At 41.9% G+C, this 20124-nt stretch overlaps 1 protein-coding gene and 1 long non-coding RNA gene across 2 annotated transcripts in view; one reads left to right on the top strand and one right to left on the bottom strand.

The window, feature by feature from the left end:
• LOC127571526 (heparan-sulfate 6-O-sulfotransferase 1-like) overlaps nt 1-20124 on the bottom strand; it is a 269736-nt gene that overhangs the window by 39406 nt on the left and 210206 nt on the right. The gene's annotated exons all lie outside the window — the stretch shown is intronic.
• On the top strand, nt 1391-16701 carry LOC127571527 (uncharacterized). The gene is made up of 3 exons (XR_007956486.1): nt 1391-1452; nt 13737-14063; nt 15434-16701. It is a non-coding gene; the product is annotated as an uncharacterized LOC127571527 (long non-coding RNA).

The following is a 20124-nucleotide window of genomic DNA, read 5'->3' as shown; positions in this document are numbered from 1 at the left end:
ATGGCCTTGCACCTTATTACTTGCCTGCACTGCACATTCTCTGTAACTGTAACACTATATTTTGCATTCTGTTATTGCTTTTCCCTTGTACTACCTCGATGTACTGATGTATTGAAAAGATCTGTATGGATGGCATGTGACAATAATAAACCAATTTAACAATGCTGTTCGATCTGCTGAGTTACTTCAGCAGTTTGCTTGTTCCTCCAGGTCACCACACCCCATGTTCAAGCCTAGTGTTTAGAAATGCATAAGAATGCGCAAAAAGTCTTTTCTACGTGAAGACCGCAGGATCCCAAGTGATCAAATTTTAGGGTAGTTTCAATGTGATTGTGTCTGGGCACAATTCCAAGGCACAAAATAACTGTGATTCTGCACTAATGGGCTTTAGATTGGCAATCACGCTGACTTAGTAAGGGCTGAAGGATGACACGAGCTGGCAATGTCACAGTGGCGTTGCGTAGAGTGCTCTTCTGAGGCTTGGACTTTAGTCTACTGTTGGGATAAAGCAGAAAGAAATTCACTACATCTGGCCTGAGCTGTGTCTGACCTGGAAGCACTTAATGTTGACACTGTAAAAGTAGAAATGCATTCCATTCCCAGAACAGATTTTAAAAAAATTGTGATTATGCATCTATAACACACAATGTTGAATACAATAATGGCTCTGTGCAATATTCCCCAAGGGAGCTTTAAAAATAGTTCCAATTAGGGGGCACATTACAGAGGCCTTGCTTAATTGTTTCCTCATTAGGGAACCACAAACAATGTGTCTTATTTCAGAAGCCACTATCTTCTCCATGATAGAGTGGGGTGGAGGAGGGGCAGGGAGGTGAGGTAAGAGGGAAGATTATTGCAGCAGAATCAAACTCTGATAAGTTTCTGCAAGGACTCTAGGTTCAAGAAACCCGAGACGTTTCTGGGGAGTGAGCAAATGTTAGAGCATACAAAACATTCAAATTGCTCAAACATTCACGGCATTCGTGAATGACTTGTGATCCTCCAATTTTAAATAATCAACAATAAGCTTTCCAGAGGGATCTGTGGCACTTTCCGTGAGAAGTACTCCTAATCCACCTTCACAGCTTCCACCCTCTCACCCCATGTCCACTGCCACTCCTACTCTTGCAAAGGATTCTTTTCCTTCACTGGCACCACTCCTGGATTCTGTTTTACAACAGTATCCACAAGATTAAGTTTGCTTTGAGACAAATCCATCCAAAGTGATATCCATGATAACTTTCTACTGAGAGATACGAATATCTTCTCCACATAGTAACCCTGGCAACGTTTTCATTTTGCTCGATCTTTCATTTAAAAAAGCTATTTTGAAAACTGACAGTTTCTGCACAAGCAGATTTTAAGGAAAAGGCTTGTTCTTGCATTTTTTCTTTCACTTCCTTACAAGATACTTAAGCAACAAGTTAGAGAATTTCAAAAAGTTCCTTCTGGGTAAGTAAAGCAGTAAATAATCTAATGGTAACAGTATTTTGAGAATATTCTTTCTGTCGGTTGTTAATTTAATAAATTGAGGATGGTAAGACAGCTCAGAACTGTAGAATGTATATCCTAAACATTGTGGGAATCCTAGGATGCTTCCTCTGAGCTGGATGACCATAGGTACAGGAACTGTACGAGATGGCGCTCAGGGTTTTGCAGTTAGAGTAGCATCTGAGATCGCCTTGGTCCATCTGTCAGGGTTTGTGGACAGTATGTTTCAGGAGGTAGTCAGTCACCTCACCTCTGCTCAGCAAAGTGCAGGCAGACAGGGAATGGTACCTGACAGACAAACAAAAAATGAGCAGGCGTGTGGTTCAAGAGCTCCCCAAGGGTATTTCATTCTCTCACAGGCATTTGGTATTGGGTGCTGGTGGGGAGAGTTTTCCCAGTGGGAGTACAGCCGAGGGCAAGACCAGAACACCATGGTGATCCAGCAGTACAGAGGAGGAGGAGGAGGAACATCAATAAATACAGGGGCAGGCATGGTAGTATAGCAGTTAGCATAACGCTATTACAGTGCCAGCGACCTGGGTTCAATTCCGGCCGCTGTCTGTAAGGAGTTTGTACGTTCTCCCTGTGTCTGCGTGGCTTTCTTCCAGGTGCTCCGGTTTCCTCCTACATTCCAAAGATGTACGGGTTAGGAAGTTGTGGGCATGTTATGTTGGCACCGGAAGTGTGGCGACACTTGCGGCTGCCCCCTGAACCCTCGATGCAAAAGATGTACTTCACTGTGTGATTCAATGTACATGTGACTAATAAAGAGCTCTTATCTTATTGGGAATTCTACAGTAAGGGGAGCAGATAGGGGTATCTGTGGATGGCATGCTTTCTCTCTCTTCCAAGGTAAATGATATCACTGAGCAGCTGCATTCTTTGAGGGAAGGGGAACAGCTGGAGGCCATAGTCCACATTGTTACCAAAGAAATGGGTAGTAAAAGGGATGAGGACCTGCAGGCAGATTTTGAGTTAGAAAAGAGCTTAAAAAGCAAGGGTTCAGAAGGTAGTTGGATCTTGACTACTCCCTGTGCAGAAGCAGTAGAATGGTGCAGATGGATGTGTGCCTGCAGAGGTGATGCAGGAGGGAGGGCTTTAGATTCCTGGGGTACAGGAACCAGTACCAGCCAGTACTGGCACCTCAACAGTGCTTGGAGCATTGCCTGCTTGGGACGTTCAAACTAATTCGGCAAGGGTTAGGCACAGGAAGGAAACACTGAAAAGGAGAAAGATGGTCCAAAACAAGGAATAGGAGAGATAAATGGCACTAGAACAAAAAATAGCAAGTTTTTAGACTAGGGTGAATACAAAAAGATCTAAGGTATGTTTTCTGTGCACATAAGAAGCTTATTAAACAAGATTGGTGAGCTATAGGCACAGTTAATCACCTGGGATTAGGATGCAGTGACAATAACAGGGACCTGGCTGAAAAAAGGGCATGAATGAGTTCCACAGACACCAACTAGTGGGAAGCTAATTGAGGGAGCGATGTGCAGGACAAGCTGCAGAGATGTGAATATGATACAGCAGTGGTAATGGGCGGCGGGGGGGGGGGGGGGGGCGGGGGTCAGAGCTTCAACTTTCTGAGTATGCCATCGTAGTACTAACAGCCATTCACCCTACTTCATCATCTTAATTCCATCCCTTCAGATAACTGATCACATGATCACTGCCCTTAGTCTCACTTTTATTCATGTTCAGATCTGACTTACAGTTATAAACCACATTCAAAGCACAACTGGTTACTGTAGTAGTGTGTTGCAACATGTATTATACGGATAGAATAAACATGCAATTATATGGCACCTGTCAGGACCTCAGGAATCTCAAAGTGTTTTATAGTCAGATATTTTTGTAGTGCAGTCACTGTCAGAATGTAGGAAATGGTGAATCCAATTTGCTCACCTCAAGGTCTCATTAACAGCAAGACCACATAACAAGATAATCTGTTTTATTGGTGTTGGTAGGAGGCACAGTGGCAGAGATGGTAAGGCTGTTGCCTCACAGCTCCAATGATCCGGGTTCAGTCCTAACCTCCAGCACTCTCTGTGTGTGTGTGTGTGTGTGTGTGTGTGTGTGTGTGTGTGTGTGTGTGTGTGTGTGTGTGTGTGTGTGTGTGTGTGTGTGTGTGTGTGTGTGTGTGTGTGAGAGAGAGAGAGAGAGAGAGAGAGTGAGTGAGTAGGTTAATTGGCCACTGTAAGTTGCCACTAGTGTAGGCAGGGAGTAGTACTGATGGGAATGCAGGGAGAATAAGTTACAGGGAAAAACTGGTGGGGGGAAATCACAAGATCACAAGACAAAGGAGCAGAAGTAGGCCATTCAGCCCATCGAGTCTGCTCCACCACTTCACCATGAGCTAAACTATTCCCCCATCCAGCCCCAATTCTCGGCCTTTTCCCCATATCCCTTGATACCCTGACTAATTAGATACCTATCAAACTCTGCCTTAAACACCCCCTAATGATCGGGCCTCCACAGCTGTACGTGGCAACAAATTCCATAAATTTATGACCCTCTGGCTAAAGGAGTTTCTCTGTATCTCTGTTCTAAATGGGTATCCTCTAATCCTGGACTCACCCATCATGGGAAACAACTTAGCCACATCTACTCTGTCCAATCCTTTCAACATTCGAAATGTTTCTATGAGGTCCCCTCTCATTCTTTTGTACTCCAATGAGCCGACAAACGCTCCTCGTATGGCAGCCCTTTCATTCCAGGAATCATCTTCGTAAATCTTCTCTGAACCCTCTTCAACATCAGTACATCCTTTCTAAGATGGGTTACTCTGTGAGCTGGCATAGAAGAAATAGGCTGAATGGCCTCCTCTGTCATAAGGAAACATGGAAATATGAAATGTTCTGTGATAAAAATCAGAGAGAATTTCCATCAGCTACTTTTCCTCCAAACTATGGTATCTTGTATGTAAACCAGAGAGGATAGAGCAGGCTCCTCTCCAATATTTCATCCAAAGGATGTTATGTTTAAAAGGACAGTACCCTCAGTACTGCCCTTCCAAGTTGGTTCTTAGTTACTGTTCAAAGTTAGGTTGTAACGCAGGCACGATTGCTAAATGTGACACCAATAAGACATGAAATACTTCCTGTTCCTACTTTCCCTTAAGCTCAGCAAACAACCAAACACATGTTGCTGCACTTCCATTTTGAAAGTCACATTGTTTTTCTGGAAAATTAAGATCTCTGTTCAACATTCAAAGAGAAAACGGGTTCCGAATGCAAGACTTGGGGAAAAATAAATCTGTGGGTCACTTTATCTGCACTTTGTAGAAAATATAAGCCAAGCATAAAATTCTTCACTGAACAATTTGCAGACTTTTCAGAATTCATGTGGGGCAGCAAGGCCACATTATCCCTATCTGATTCAGTAAGCATTAGAAATACACCTAGTCTGATAATGAGCAGCTTTCTTACTTCTACTTTAACCCACAGGGTTGCACTGAATTATGTACAGGAACAACATATGGGGCTAGTGTAGATTACAAGATTGTAAGGCACCCTAAGGGTTTCGCATTACCTCATAGCCCATGACAGCCCAGGGAAGTTCAGTGACCTAAAATGCTAAAATTTTGCAAACAATCACAGTCCCATCCCCCATTCTATTCCCTGGGCAGGTGTAGAAATATAAAACGAGTAAGAGTTGTGGGTATTAGAAAGCACTGAAAACTATCATAAGTGCATGCGCTTATGATAGAACTCAGACAGAACAGATCTCAGACAGAACTCAGATATGAATTGTTCTTGGGATCTTTTGAACCTGGCTGATCTGGAGACTCTTCAGGTCGGGCGCAACGTTCACCCAGGCGCCTATGTGTTTTCAATATTAACTATGCGCCCACAGGCTGGCAGTTGTGTGTAAGGGGCGGGTGACGAAGTGGGTTGTGGTTTATGGACAGTGATTAGGTTCCCCAGACACATCCAAGCAGAAGGTGCATCACCTGCCAGCAGTCATCTTTATACCTACAACTCCCAGGAAATATGCTCAACTGTCATGTACGTTATTTTGCCTGGGATCATAGAACTTGTCCAAGGACTTCTCCAAGAGGAACGAGCATTTACTCGAGAATTAGGGCTCTTTCTACCTGCAATGATCTGGAGCTCAACCCAAAGTTACTGGAGCCTCAATCATTCTCATAAATTACTAAAGACTCTGGACAATCTGGGAGAATTCCCAGGTACAGGGTGGGGCATTGTTGAACAGGATGATAATGTTCATATATGGCAAACACCCAAGCAGGTACAAAACTGTGGAGAAGGTTGGCATCGCTCAACCAGCACCCTAGCAAGAATTGGTGCCTTCAGGGAACTAATATACAATTTGACAAAAATTAAGCTAATTTCTTTGAATGAAAATCCAATCAAAATAGATCATTGTCAGTTCAAACAGTAAATCACACCAGAATTTCCAGAAAATCAAATGCAATTTTATGGTAAATTCTGTTCTGCTGCTGGGAATGGATCATGTTAGATTAAAGAAAGGTAACAAATCATTAAGGCGGCCCCTGGAAATTACTGAGAGAGGAGGGGAAAATGTGCAGGTAACCAGATAAATGCCACATTTAAATCTTACCTGACAAATACATTCACTGAACACATGAGGTTGCTGAGCAGAGCATTCTGCCTTGATTAAGATTCTCAGCCAAACACTTCTTAAGTGTCCAAGGAGTGTGTGTGGGGTGGAGGAGGGGAGAAAAGCCATCAGATGGCAGACTCTTCACATGACTGAATCTGAAATTCTAATGGGAATCAAACTCATGTGCACTGTCTTGTGATCTTATACTGACACCCTCCCCCATCCCCAACTCTTCTCTCTAACCCCCAATGCCCTCAAGTAACAAAATCACTACATAATGCAAAGCTTTGACAGTTCACACTTTGAGTGACCTGAAATTTATTTTTACTGAAACAACCTTGCAAAATGGACTCTCCTTACCACAATCAAATGTTATTTAAACATGCTGATGCAGCACAGCATTTAAATGTAATCCATTGCCATCCACAACCCATACCCTTCTTTCAGGCTCCCTTGATGTACAGAAAGTCTGCAACGAAAGCATTGCACTCTGCTACACATCCCCTTCTTCAGGTTAAACACTTCCCCCAGTGAGGTCACCATATTCATCATTGATCAGCAACTCAATTTCTTGTTCCAGTGCACTTACATCCCTAGAGTTCTCACATCCATCTCAGATCATTCAACCTAGAGAGGTCAACATCTGGGCAAACCCATCAAAAGGAATGGTAGACATCAACCAAACACACAGTTAAAATGTTGCTCACTCCACCTCAGTTTAATACCAAGGCAGAGGAATCTCTTTCTTATCAGTCACTTAGTATCACAAGCTGTCTATTTCAGTAAATCTGTTTATTTGAATATGTGTGATCCAGGCCTTAAAACTAGATTTGTTATCTTATATCAAATTAAACTGTTAAAGTGATACTATTAATCTGCTGGACAAAATCAGTAAATTGAGGCAAACAAATTACCATTAATAGATGTCTGTATGGGAATTTAAATGACGTCATTTGGAAGGGCAATCTAAGCAGACATACTATGCACATATGTGCACATATCATTAATGTGGCTTATGATTATTGCCTGACACCATCCCACCCCCACTGAGCACAATCCTCATCTGTGATAATGCTTCTCAAGTGCAAACTGGAGTTGGGATTCTTAACAAGCAGAATCCAATGACCAGCTAAGAGAGCTCGTTACTTAGGAGGTGCAAAGAGAATGGAAAGCAGATCGTAGCATGGAGCAGCAAAACTTTGGCTATGATCAGCAGCCCACTCGTAGAGACATAACATTCAACAGTCTGGAACCTGCCTGGTATCACAGGTTGAGATGAACCATTGACTTCCAAGTCGGAGTTTCATTTGTTTTTAAAGTCACCTTGTGAATATTTTGCTCCGCTCATCTTTCAGTTCCACAGCAGACAGATGGATTGACTGTCACTTCTATCTACAGCAAGAGCCCTCCTCAATCCCAATGTAGTAATAAGTGGGTGTATGTTCACAGCACATCCACCCAGAGATTAAACATTACCCCTCTGGTTCAGAGGTGTGGGAAGAATTGTTAGCATGGTGAATACAAAGATTTACATTACTAGGATTGGGCAGTCTTCTGAGACTAGGGTTAAAGAAGGTTCCTGCAACAGAGAAATGGGTCTTTTCCTCTACATATTGTCATTGGAATGGCGAGTCAAAGACAGCCATTGGTCTTTTATAGGGGCAAGGGCAGAGATGAAGAGACAGAAGATTAAATTAAGAAGAAAATTGAGTTATATTTACTTAATACCCTGTAAAGAAGTTGAATTCTCAGTTCTAAAGCTGGATGAACAAGTCAGTGCCCAGTTGAAGCATGGAGTTGATGAGCAGATTTGAGAGTGAATAAGTTGCATAGGGAAGTAGGGAAGTAAGGAGAGGGGAATGGGACTAATGGGATAGTGTCCCTGAATGTAATGGGCTGAATGGCCTCCTTCTGTGTCAAGATGTTTGCACATTATTATCTTCTTACTCTTTCAGTCAATGCATCTCCATCTGCTTTCTTCAGCATGTTATAGAATCATAGAGCTATACAGCATGGAAACAGGCCCTTCGGCCCAACTGGTCCATGCCTACCAAGATGCCTCATCCGAGCTAGTCCATGATTCTGTCCATGATGATCGTGGATGTTCTCCATGATCTATAGGAGTGATCCCCTGTGACTAATCGCATTAGTGATTAGAAAGTCTCAGGGTTGATCGCTAGGATTTTGCAGTTATATGGTGGGCTTATGGAGAGAGGCATGAGGTTGTGAGCTCAGGTTTCCCCACTCCTGACGGTAACCCACTGCTGCTGCACGATGGTCATTGGATCAAGGCGACATCTGGCTCAGCCAGGGTAATGCTCAGAATTTTAATGTCGGAAGCCATGTAATAAAAGCCCTTGAACAAGGAAGCTTCCTGTACCAATAGATCCAAAACTCAGCAATGATCAATGCTTTAAGAGAGAAATTTGATGAAAAGTGAGCTACTTTGATGTCCAAGGAACATACACAAAATTTTCTCCAGTCAACACTGCTTAGAACAAGGAGAATGAAAAAAATACAACTGAACTCACATCATGCAGTTAAACTGCAGTACCTCTTGGTATGGTGTACAAAGCACGCTAACATTAAGAAGAGATCTGCCCTTAAACCAGATCCATGAAAGATCCTGGCGCCTGCATGAAGCAACCTAATCTCATCGCCAGTTGACAGATTGCATTAAACACCCACTGACAAGTGCAGCATTTCTCAGATTATTAGAGTTGCCAAGCGAGGCCTTCAAAGAAAAATGTGAAGTATTAGTTAGTAGCTATGAGTATGTTTTCTGCAGGGCATCCCTTGTACACAAACCTGAACTCATGGTTCTCAGTGGGCTAGAAGACACTGCATGGTCCTCGAGATATATTGCAGGAAGATCACAGGAGTGAGATGCAGTAGTTAACCTGGAAACCACAACACAAGGAAGAGAGGAACCTGATTATATCCTTCAAACTCAGCACACTATGGGAAATAACCAGAAGACCTACTTTTAATTGGTATTCCGGGACCCCCAGGGTCAGGTAATGTGTATGAGGAGGATGGGTGTGAGCAGGAATTCACTTGCAGTGATGTAGGCAATCAGTCAACAGTTAACAATTACTATGACAGGCTGGCACAAGAAGAACAGGATCCACAGCTAAGTATGCCACATTACAGGGCCCCAGTAAGGAAGCCCCGCTTTTAGAGGAAGAGATGGAGGTAAAATAAGAAACACAGTGACCCTTCCATCTGGGCTAGAGGATTAGACTTTTCATTGTCAAGTTGAAGATACAACATCAATAGTGTGATTTGATCGAAAAACTGCAGATGCTGGAAATCCAAAACAAAAGCAAAGGCAATGCTGGAACCACTCAGGTTAGGCAGCATCAGTGGGGAGAGAAAGAAAGTTAAGATTTCAGGAGAAGGACTCCTCATCGGAAATGGAAAAGTGAGAACACAATGTACGTTAACCTGCAGACAGAATAGTGGTGGAGAGAACAGAGAAATATCAGTGCTAAAGGGCAGAACAAAGCCATCAAGGTAACATTTGCACAACAACAGCAACCTATCACAGACATTCCGTTTGTTCTCCCCGTGCCTTCCCCTCTTTGCAACTTAAAGCAGACTTGTCTTTTCATTTTTCCAGATCTTATGAAGGGTCTTTGATCTGAAACATCGACACTGCTTCCTTCCCCACTGATGCTGCCTGACTCCTGAGTGCTTCCGGCATTTCTGTTGTCAATAACGTGATGTACCTTTAATGAGATAAAACATCGCAATGCACTTCACAAGAGCATTATCAGACAAAATTTACCTCCGATCTACAAATCTACAGGTGAAGCCTCCTAAAGGAGTTATGACAGAATCAAACAGAATAGAAGACATTCAGCCCAATGTGCCTCAGACAGCTTTATGAGTTGAACAATTCAATCAGTACCACTCCACAACTCTTCCACACAGCTCACAACTCTTTTTTTCCCCAAGTATATGAACATTCCTTTTGGTCTACTTCTATCTCCTCACCTTCAGGCAAAACATCCCCAATTATAGCAACTTGCTGCATAAAAACCTTCCTCTCATTTCACCACTGGATTTTATGCCATTTTTTTTAAAACTGTGTTTCGTTGTTTTAGACATTTGTCAGTGGAAAGAACTCTAAGTTAAATCTATCAAAGTTCCTCAAAACTTTGCACAAACTATTAAATACCCACTTAACTCTTTCTGTACTTGTGCACATGACAATAAACTCAACTCCACTTGACTCTGCCATGAGAAGAATTACTACAGATGGTTTTTAACCAACATAAGAGAGTGGCAGAGAAGTACAGAGGTGGACGTAGGAAATTCTGGATCTCAGAGATCAGCTTGTGCATGGAGCACAATGATGTGATACATCCTTAGCAACCCTTTGTTAACTCGGTACAACTACAGGATGATACTTGATGATGGTGACCGCATCTAAATCATGAAAGAATTTCTATTTTTTGTTTCTTTTAATAAAAATTTTAATTTAAGTATTACCTTTTGGTAAAATAGTTTCATTTTCCTCCTAAAACCTCTGTTGAAACTACTCTAAAGTTCATTTGGTGCAATGAAGGTATTTTAACAGAGTATTTTGAAATATAGTCAATGTAAAGCCGAAACTCAACCAAGTCCAGTCACCACAAGAGCAGCAATAACAAAAGAATCTCAAATCAGAAAGGAAACCTAGCTGCAAGAAGAAAATACGATTAAATAATACAGATAGATAAAATCATGGTGCACTCCACTATATTTGTTTAATGTCAGTGTTACAGTCCAATTCAGGAGCATTTTCAATAATTTGAGGGGCTATCCGAATTGGGCTAAGTTCAAAGCAATAACATTGGGAAATATCTGTGTAACATTCCAAACCTCCCCAGATAACTCAAACAGCCTTCAAGGCAGAATTGATCCTCTGACTGTGTTGGTGGTTCCAGGGAGGCATTATGGATATTATAATTGACTGCAGTCCACTTGGAGGGAGGGTAAGAGAAATCATCCAAAGCTTTCTTCTACCCTTGACCATAATCGCACATTACAAACACATGCTGGTAGGTTCACCGGCTACTATAAATGACCCACTTCTGAAGGGAAATGGCAAATGAATTAAAGCGGATTAAACGAATTGATGGGCATGAGAGAGAATTGAGTCCAGGGAAATAAGTGGATGAGTGGAATTGATGGAAAGGCTCTGACAGCTAGTACTAACTCGATGGACTGCATGGCCTTTTTCTGTATTGCATGGAATATGACCACGGAAATGTGAAAAGCTCTGCAGGATTGTGCACCTGGAGGATGATCTTACTGGACCAATCAGATCTCACAGACCGCAATCAGTGAGGATAGGCAGCAATACCTCCGGCAAGATTATTCTCAACACTGGTGCCCCACAAGGCTGCGTCGTCAACCCTCTACTCTACTCCCTATACACTCACGACTGTGTGGCCAGATTCCGTTCTAACTCCATCTACAAGTTTGCAGATGATACCACCGTTGCAGGCCGTATCTCAAACAGTGATGAGTCGGAGTACAGGAAGGAGATAGAGAGCTTAGTGGAATGGTGTCATGACAATAACCTTTCCCTCAGTGTCAACAAAACAAAAGAGCTAGTCGTTGACTTCAGGAAAGGGGGCAGTGTACATGCACCCGTCTGCATCAATGGTGCTGAGGTCGAGAGGGCTGAGAGCTTCAAGTTCCTGGGAGTGAACATCACCAACAGCCTGTCCTGGTCAAATCACGTAGATGCCACAGCCAAGAAAGCTCACCAGCACCTCTACTTCCTCAGGAGGCTAAAGAAATTTGGCTTGTCCCCTTTGATTCTCACCAACATTTACTGATGCACTATACAAAGCATCGTATCTGGATGTATCACGGCTTGGTACGGCATCTGCTCTGCCCAGGACCGCAAGAAGCTGCAGAGAGTTGTGGACACAGCCCAGTGCATCACGGACACCAGCCTCCCCTCCTTGGACTCTGTCTTTACCTCTCGTTGTCTTGGTGTAGCAGCCAGCATAATCAAAGACCTCACCCACCCGGGACATTCTCTCTTCTCTCCTCTTCCATCATGTAGAAGATACAGGTGCTTGAGGGCACGTACCACCAGACTTAAGGAGAGCTTCTACCCCACTGTGATAAGACTATTGAACGGTTCCCTTATACGATGAGATGGACTATGACCTCACGTCACTTGTGACCTTGCACCTTATTGCACTGCACTTTCTCTGTAGCTGTGACACTTTACTCTGTATTGTTACTGTTTTTACCTGTACTACATCAATGCACTCTGTACTAACTCAATGTAACTGCACTGTGTAATGAATTGACCTGTATGATCGGTTTGTAAGACAAGCTTTGCACTGTACCTCGGTACAAGTGACAATAATAAACCAATACCAATACCAAATCACCCTCCAACACTTGGTGCGCCCGTTCATATGAGGAAATGGAATTGCTGAGTGGTAGCACTTGGTATCCATGGAACCCCATCAGAACACCATTCAGCAACTTCACAGATCAGGAACAGAGATTGGGAGGTAGAGAGAGCTAGTGAACCCTTCAGTTCCTTGGTGATGGTAGCTAGCTTGGATAGTTTCATTCCCAATCAAACAGGGATATGGAAGCATGAAAATAGCCAGCAAAAGAAAATACATCAAATATTTCTTTACATCCCCGAGATAGCTAATTTATTTCTCTAAACTTAATATGATAACCTTTTGAAGCTGTATTTCTTACCTATTTGATCCAGCACGAATTGGAGGAACAGGATAATTGAACATCCAGAGAGACCATGTATCAGAGGGAAGGCAGCAGCAGGGAAGAGAGAAAAAAAATCATTAGATTTTGCTATTTTTAATAAAAGAAAATAAAGGAGATTAAAACAGTATGTTCCATGCTTCTTAATGCCAAAGTTTTTAATGAAAAAATAAGAAACTGATAATCTATCCCACACCCAATTAGCACATTCAGCCCACAAGTAAACAATGCAATCTCCATACGCACTCGGTATCAGTGTAAAAATATAAACTTAGTTCGATAAGAGATCGTGTTCTGGTCGTTGCAAGATTTGAAAGGGTGGGAGAGAGAAACCTACTGTGAGAAACACAGCAAAGGTTGCCTTTGTTGCTCTATAGCAATGAAATTGTGATAGGATTAAAAGGCAGATCTAGATCAGCGATGTGTTTTTCCAACCAGTTCGTAAGCCTTTGGAAAATGCACAGTCCACGCACCAACATGTCACAGTCAACAAATGGTATTTGTTTACTGCCTTCTTTTTCAATTGAACCACTTCCCATTTCAGACTCAAAACATTCCTATCAACTACTTTCACTCTGTACATTATGTACACGTTTCCAATTCATTTTTCAGTACTGATAGAGATGCCAGCATTTATTGCCTGTTCCTCATTGCCCTTGAACAGTATGGCCTGCAAGACCATATCAGTGGACAACAACATTAGTCCGTCTGTAGTCATGTATTGGTCATCATCGTTACTATTGATGTGTTAGTTCAGTGCCCTGGAATACTCATTAATGTAATTACTCATTAATTAATGTAACCACTGCATCACCATCATAGTCATACATTTCTTGGACTAAATCACTATTGAAAATGTTATCACAAAACTAACACAGGATATCATTTCTCTTCTTTCCCTGCAGATTCTGTACCTTTTGAAATCCATCACTGCTACAATGTGGGAATCACAGCAGCCAATTTTGTTCATCGTATGCTCTCACACAGAGAAATAATGAACTAATAATATGAACGTGATATTGCCTGCAGGATAAATACTGATCTGGAGAATAGTACTTTTCAAAATACTACCATGGGACATTTGAAGTCCTCATGATAGGGCATGCGATGCCAATTTAATGGCTCACTGAAAGATGGCACTTCTGATAGCCCATCACCTGCTGAGTGCCCCAATGAAGTGCCAGTCTAGGTTTTGCAGTCAAGTCTCAAACACACGTCACTCCGCCTCAGAGGTAAGAGTGTCGTCACTGATTCATGGTTAATTACAATAACATCACATGCTCCATTGCTACAGGAGACATGCTGTTCCGTGGCTGGGTGGGGGGGGGGGGGGGGGTGGTTGGTGGGAGAAGTGAAAAACATTTGGGGCTGGGGAGGGTAACAGCTGTTGTTAATTTCAGGTAATGCTATGAAAATAATTAAGACCCACATAAGTAAAAAAAAAATCACACTCCCATTTCAACAGCTGAAGTTTTGTAGTGCCTTTTTTTTTACTTATTACACTGAATTAGCAGAAAAACAAACCATTCAATGGAACTGCTTCATGTTGATATCATGGTGGGCCAAAGAGCTGTGTGGGTCTATATCTCCATGAAACAAATGCTTCACTTGATTTTCCTCCCACTCCACCATCCATCACTATCAACCAATCCTTCTATTCCCTTTTCTCTCGATGCACTTTGCTACTTCCTTAAAAATAAAAGCACATCACAAAACATGACTGAAAGTTATCAAAATATTGAAAAGCAAAAATCTGCCGATGCTGGAAATCTGAAATAAGCACAGATCATGCTGGAAACATTCAGCCTATCAGACAGCATCCACAGAGAGAGAAGCTGACATGTTAACTCTGTTTCTCTCCTCAAAGAAGCTGCCTGACCGGCTGACTTTCTCCAGCACTGATCGTATACGGGTCTGCCCAGCCCTGAGATTTCTCTACTGCGATAAATACGATGGCCAGTGACCACTTTTGACCTTGGTACTGTCAAGAAATCTCCAGGCTGGGGCAACAAGACCTTGAGTTTGATTAGACCTACAGGACAGCAAAATTAATAATGCAGCTGCAGGGTGTCAGTGTGGGACGAGAGGAGGTGGGATCAGCAATCACTAAACATGAACTGGGTCAAGCATAAACTGGCCCACTAATTATTGTTCAGGCCCAACTGTAGCATTCAGTCAATTGAGAACACAGAGCTGCTTTAACCTTGAACAAAAGGTTATCGATATGTGGCATACTTGTTGCCATAAAAAATTTCAACAGTTACTTTTAATTATTGAGCTTAAATGTTCCTGAAGGTTCAATGACTAACAATAATTAATTTCTTTGATAGTGAACTAGAGTTATGATTTCAAGCAACAATCTGCTGGAGGAACTCAGCAGGTTGAGCAGCATGTGTTGCGGGGGGGGGGGGCAGAAATTGTTGACATTTCGGGTCAAAACCCTGCATCAGGACTGACCCTCTTCCACCACGTTCTCACTAGGAATAGTCGCTTCTGTCTCTCTTATGATTTCAAGACATTGATGTTTCAACTGAAACTGAAACATTAATCCCTTTTCCCCGACACATAGCTAAATTACTGAGCATTTTCTGCTTTATTTCAGATTTCCAGGATCTGCATCATTTTGCTGAAGTCTGATTCTTATTCTCCTTTGGAGAGTTACGCAGCTCCAGATTAGTCAACCACAAAGGGATGATGATTAAGTGAAGGTGAACAGTAAAGCACTTGAGAAAATGACAAGGAGGTTCTAATGGCTTTATTACCAACCATCAATCACATCAACACAGGCCAAGATGGAAATGAATATCAACAGCAACAGCAACTGCAGCCTCTCCAAGCCTTGTTCACATGCAGCATTTTGCTCTCAACTGCATGTCAATTTATTTCCACCTTGGCTAAATGCTTCCGGTGGTGTATCCATCATGCAGAGTGAAATCTACTTCAAAATAAACTCTTACAATGAAGAACTTGGCAGTTTTCTTCACAGAAGTGCCTGCAACCAGTTATAGTCTTCACTTTTCCTGGAAACAAACCACGTCTCATTTTCTTCTTAACTCTAAATGTTCCAGAAGCCAAGGGTGGCTTATGGACTCATCCTTCATTTCACTTGCCCAAATACCAATAGCCACATCCTGAGCTGTTTAACTCCTAAATTATGGAATTCCTGTCCCAACTGTTTTGTCTCTTTCAGCAACAAATTGGAGGAACTCAGCGGGTCGAGCAACACCTGTGGGAGGAAAGGAACTGTCGATGTTTCGGGTTGAAACCCTGTGTCAGGACGGGTTTCGTTTTTTTATTCAATTCATTATTTCGTGTTCCTTTCCTCCCCCAGATGCCACCCGACCCACTGAGTTCCTCCAGCAGATTGTGTGTTGCTCCAGATACCAGCATCAGCAGTCTCTTGTCTCTCTCTGTTTTGTCTCCTTCCTCAGTTAAGACCTTCCTTTAAAACCCTACATGTTTGCCCAAAAGTTTGGTCACCTACTCGAAAGTCGTCTCCTTTGTCCTGATGCATGTCTTTGAGAACATAACCACAGGAGTGAAAGCATTTTAAAATTCTTTATTTTAAGGTGCAGAACCCCTCACACCTCACCCCATGCCTCAAGCCCACTTATCTACCCCGTAACCATTTCCCTTGATTTCATCACTGTCAAAAAATCAGTCTGAATATACTCTATGTTGGAGCATTTGAGGTAGAGAGTTTCGAAGATAAGTATATCTTTGCATAAAGGAATTTTATCCCCGTCCTTTTCTGATTCGTTGGCCTCTTATTCTAAAGCTATGCCCTTGAGCTCGAGACCCTCCAGCCAAACAATATAGTTGGTCCTTTCAGTTTCCTTCACAACCTCATTTGTCTCAAGAAGGTCATCCTCTCTGAATGTGACATTTTACCAGGTAAAGGGCTCTATGTGAATGCAAGTAATTGTTGTTTTGTATCGCATTTAATCCTCACATATTTGACAGTGAGGACCAGTGACATAGCAGAAAACAATGAGTGAGGCAGCCTTTCATTGTCAGTGGAATAAATTCACCTCAATTAAACAACCTTAGCCATTCTAACTTTTCCAACCCTCTGATATATGATAGCCTCTCATCCAAAAGGTACTTATGAATTCAGTACACTATAAACTTGTCAATATATCGGTACTTATTTATTTTTTATTTATTCATTGTTTTAGAGTGCAGGCATTGCTAGCAAGGCCAGCATTTATTATCCATCCCTCATTGCCCCTGAATAGTGTGTCTTACCTGGCCATTTCAGAAGATACGCTACATATAGAGCAGACCAGGTAAGGAGAGCAGTTTTCCTTCCCTGGAGGACATTAGTGAACCAGATAGGATTTTTTATGACAATTGAATAGTTTCACAGTCATCATTATTAAGATTAGCTTTTATCCCCCCTCTTAAAACCAGATTATTGACTGAAATATAAACTCCAGAGCTGCCAATGTGGGATTTGAACTCGGGTTCCTGGATTGTTAGTCAAGGCCTCTGGGTTATGAGTCCTGTAACTTTAACCTCTGGACCCTGGACACTATTTCAAAACTTATAATTAGCCGGAGATCAAATTTCACCCATTTGTAATTACGTTTACTATATATGGCAGCTGAACATCAAATTCCCCGTTTGCTGGGTGGGATTTTCAGCAGCCAGGCCTCTGCACTGTTTATTCTCTCAGGTCCCCATCATCCACCCTTTCAACCTTCAAGCCAAGCTTCTCAATTACCCAATGTCAACTGCCTACATCTCAGTCATCCACAGGCATATGGTAGGTCTGTCGATACTCCTACTGCTCATATGATCGTCCTTTCTGGAAGAGGCAAGGATTCAGCTGACGTTCTGAACTTTTCATGAAGATTATGTTTTAATTCATTAGGTTTTTCATATTTGGTTTTAGGGGAACATATTTGATGATTTTCTCTCTTTTACTGTGAAGGCTCCGAATCTGTGGCCTTGATCATGACCTCTAACATTAACTGCTCTTTAGAAAACTCTCCTTTGATACTACACGCAGTTCTTGTTTTTAGCTAAAGCATAACATCTAATGGAGAGCTGTGGAACAGCCCACACCACAATGTTCTCAACACAGTACGGGCCAGCACATTTTGTTCTGGTGCAATACTGATCATTGAAAAACACCCTCTCTGCAACATGCATCTGACAAAGGCAGGTTAATGATTGTTCAAAAATGCCCGCTATATATGAGGATATTACCTTTCAATGCTTTTCAAGTAATTCATATTAATCATTGGAATTCCTCCTGCACTTTTTAAGACTGTTCAATTCGGAACAAAGCTTCCTAATTGCTCAATGTGACAAAGTACAGAGATACAGATCAATAAAGCAGGCTGTTTGATTGGCACTCTATCAACTACTTTTAGCATTCATTCCCTGCAAAACCAGTGCAGAGGGGCGACAGTGTGCACCATCTATAAAATGCAGAGCACCCATTTAGTTGGGCTACTCAGGCAGCACCTCCCAAACCCACAACCTCTGCCAACCAAAGGGACAAGGGCAGCAGGCTCCATTTACAGGTCCCCCTCCATGTTATACATCATCTAACTTGAAAAGATATTGCCAGTCTTTCATCATCTTTCGGTCTAAATCCTACCCGACAGCACTGTGGGAGTACCTTCACTAGAATGGCTTCAGCAGTACATGAAGGTGGCTCACTACATTATTCTAAGGGCAATTAGAATGGGGAATAAATCCTGACCTTGCCAGTGATGCATAGCCCAAAGTGCTTCTATAACCAATGATGGACTTTCAGTCCCTGTTGTAACTTTGGAAACGTAGCAGCCAAATTGTGCGCAGCAGGTTCTCACACATAGTAATTGAAAATGAAAAGAAAATTCCAGACACTAAAATAGAGACAGGTAATGCTGGAAATACTCAGCATGTCAGGCAGCATTTGGGGAAAGGGTAACATTATTAACATTTCAGATTAAAATTCTGAGGGTCTTCTTTTCCTGAACTTTAACTCTGTTTTGCTTTCCACAGATGCTGCCCGACCTGCTAAGTGTTTCCGGCATGTTCAGGTTTTATCTCACGCCCAATAATATGATAACACAGCATTCCCTCAGTGTTGCTAAAAATGTCAGCTAGATTTTATGCTCAAGTCCCTGGGTTGTGACTGCAACTGACAGTATTCTGACTCGGGCAAGAGTGCCACCAGCTAAGCCATGCCTAATACCATAAACTGCATTGGGCTTAACAGCGATTCCTCCAATAGTTGAAAAGCTGATCAACAAAACTAATAACCCAAGGAGGAAGGAGTGGGAAAAAAGTCAGGCATAAAGAAACGATGAGTTTGGGGTGTTTTTCATGGCAGAAGCACAACCATTGCTTAAGATCAAGTTGTAAATCACTTGAGCTATTCAGGGGATTGCCACAGACAGTTTTATATTTAAATTAGTGACAAGGGAAGGGGAGGTAAATACAGATGTGACCTTTGAGCACGTACAGTGGATAAATCTGGGACATCTCAGCACCACATCCACTGATGTGCTTACCAACTGTGTAGGGAATTTCTATTTGAACATGCCAAATATCTATCTATAAATATCAATAGATGTCTTTATAAACCTGCTACTTTGTATATCCAGGATACTAGAAATATTTTATCACACTTTACAAAGTAAATTATTTTAAAAATACAGAGATTCAGCAATTGGAAATATTTTAGTTGCCAATGAAACGAGACCACCTCCATACTTAGACTAGGTTCACTCAGCAAACTTGGAAAGAAACTACCAAGAGGTTCTCAGTTTCATCATCACCCTCATTTGTTGTTTATCTAAAGACAGTTAGGCTGCAGAATATTAAAGAAATACAGGCTCATCTTGGCAGTAGCAAAATTCATGAGATTACATTCATGTCCATTAAAAAAGTGTTGTGTTTGAATTACTTTGAAAAACATCACAGTCTGGTAGCTTAAGCAAGACCATGACATTCTTGACATCACAATTTGTAACAGGTTCAAAATCTTCTTACAAAACAAAGCAGAAACATGCCTCTTTATTCTGGCCTTTGGTGAGTTGAAGCCTGGAATTTACAGTAAATTTACTAATCTCTAATTTCCTTAATTTACAAGCAACCATAATTCATACAGGGAGTAGACTTAAAGAACAGACTAAAAGAGCATCTAAATATATAGGCCTCAGGCTATTTATGAGCAATGCCATAAGAGATGCTGGATCAAGCTCCAAAGACTCAAGACAAATATTTCTGTCTGTTGCCACTTTGAAGCAAGGCCCGCTTTGTGCTCAGCAACATTAATAGCTGATTATATGT

This window comes from Pristis pectinata, chromosome 6 (assembly GCF_009764475.1).
Source record: "Pristis pectinata isolate sPriPec2 chromosome 6, sPriPec2.1.pri, whole genome shotgun sequence".
In the NCBI taxonomy this organism is placed as follows: Eukaryota; Metazoa; Chordata; class Chondrichthyes; order Rhinopristiformes; family Pristidae; genus Pristis; species Pristis pectinata.
This window is presented reverse-complemented; position numbering and strand designations above follow the sequence as displayed.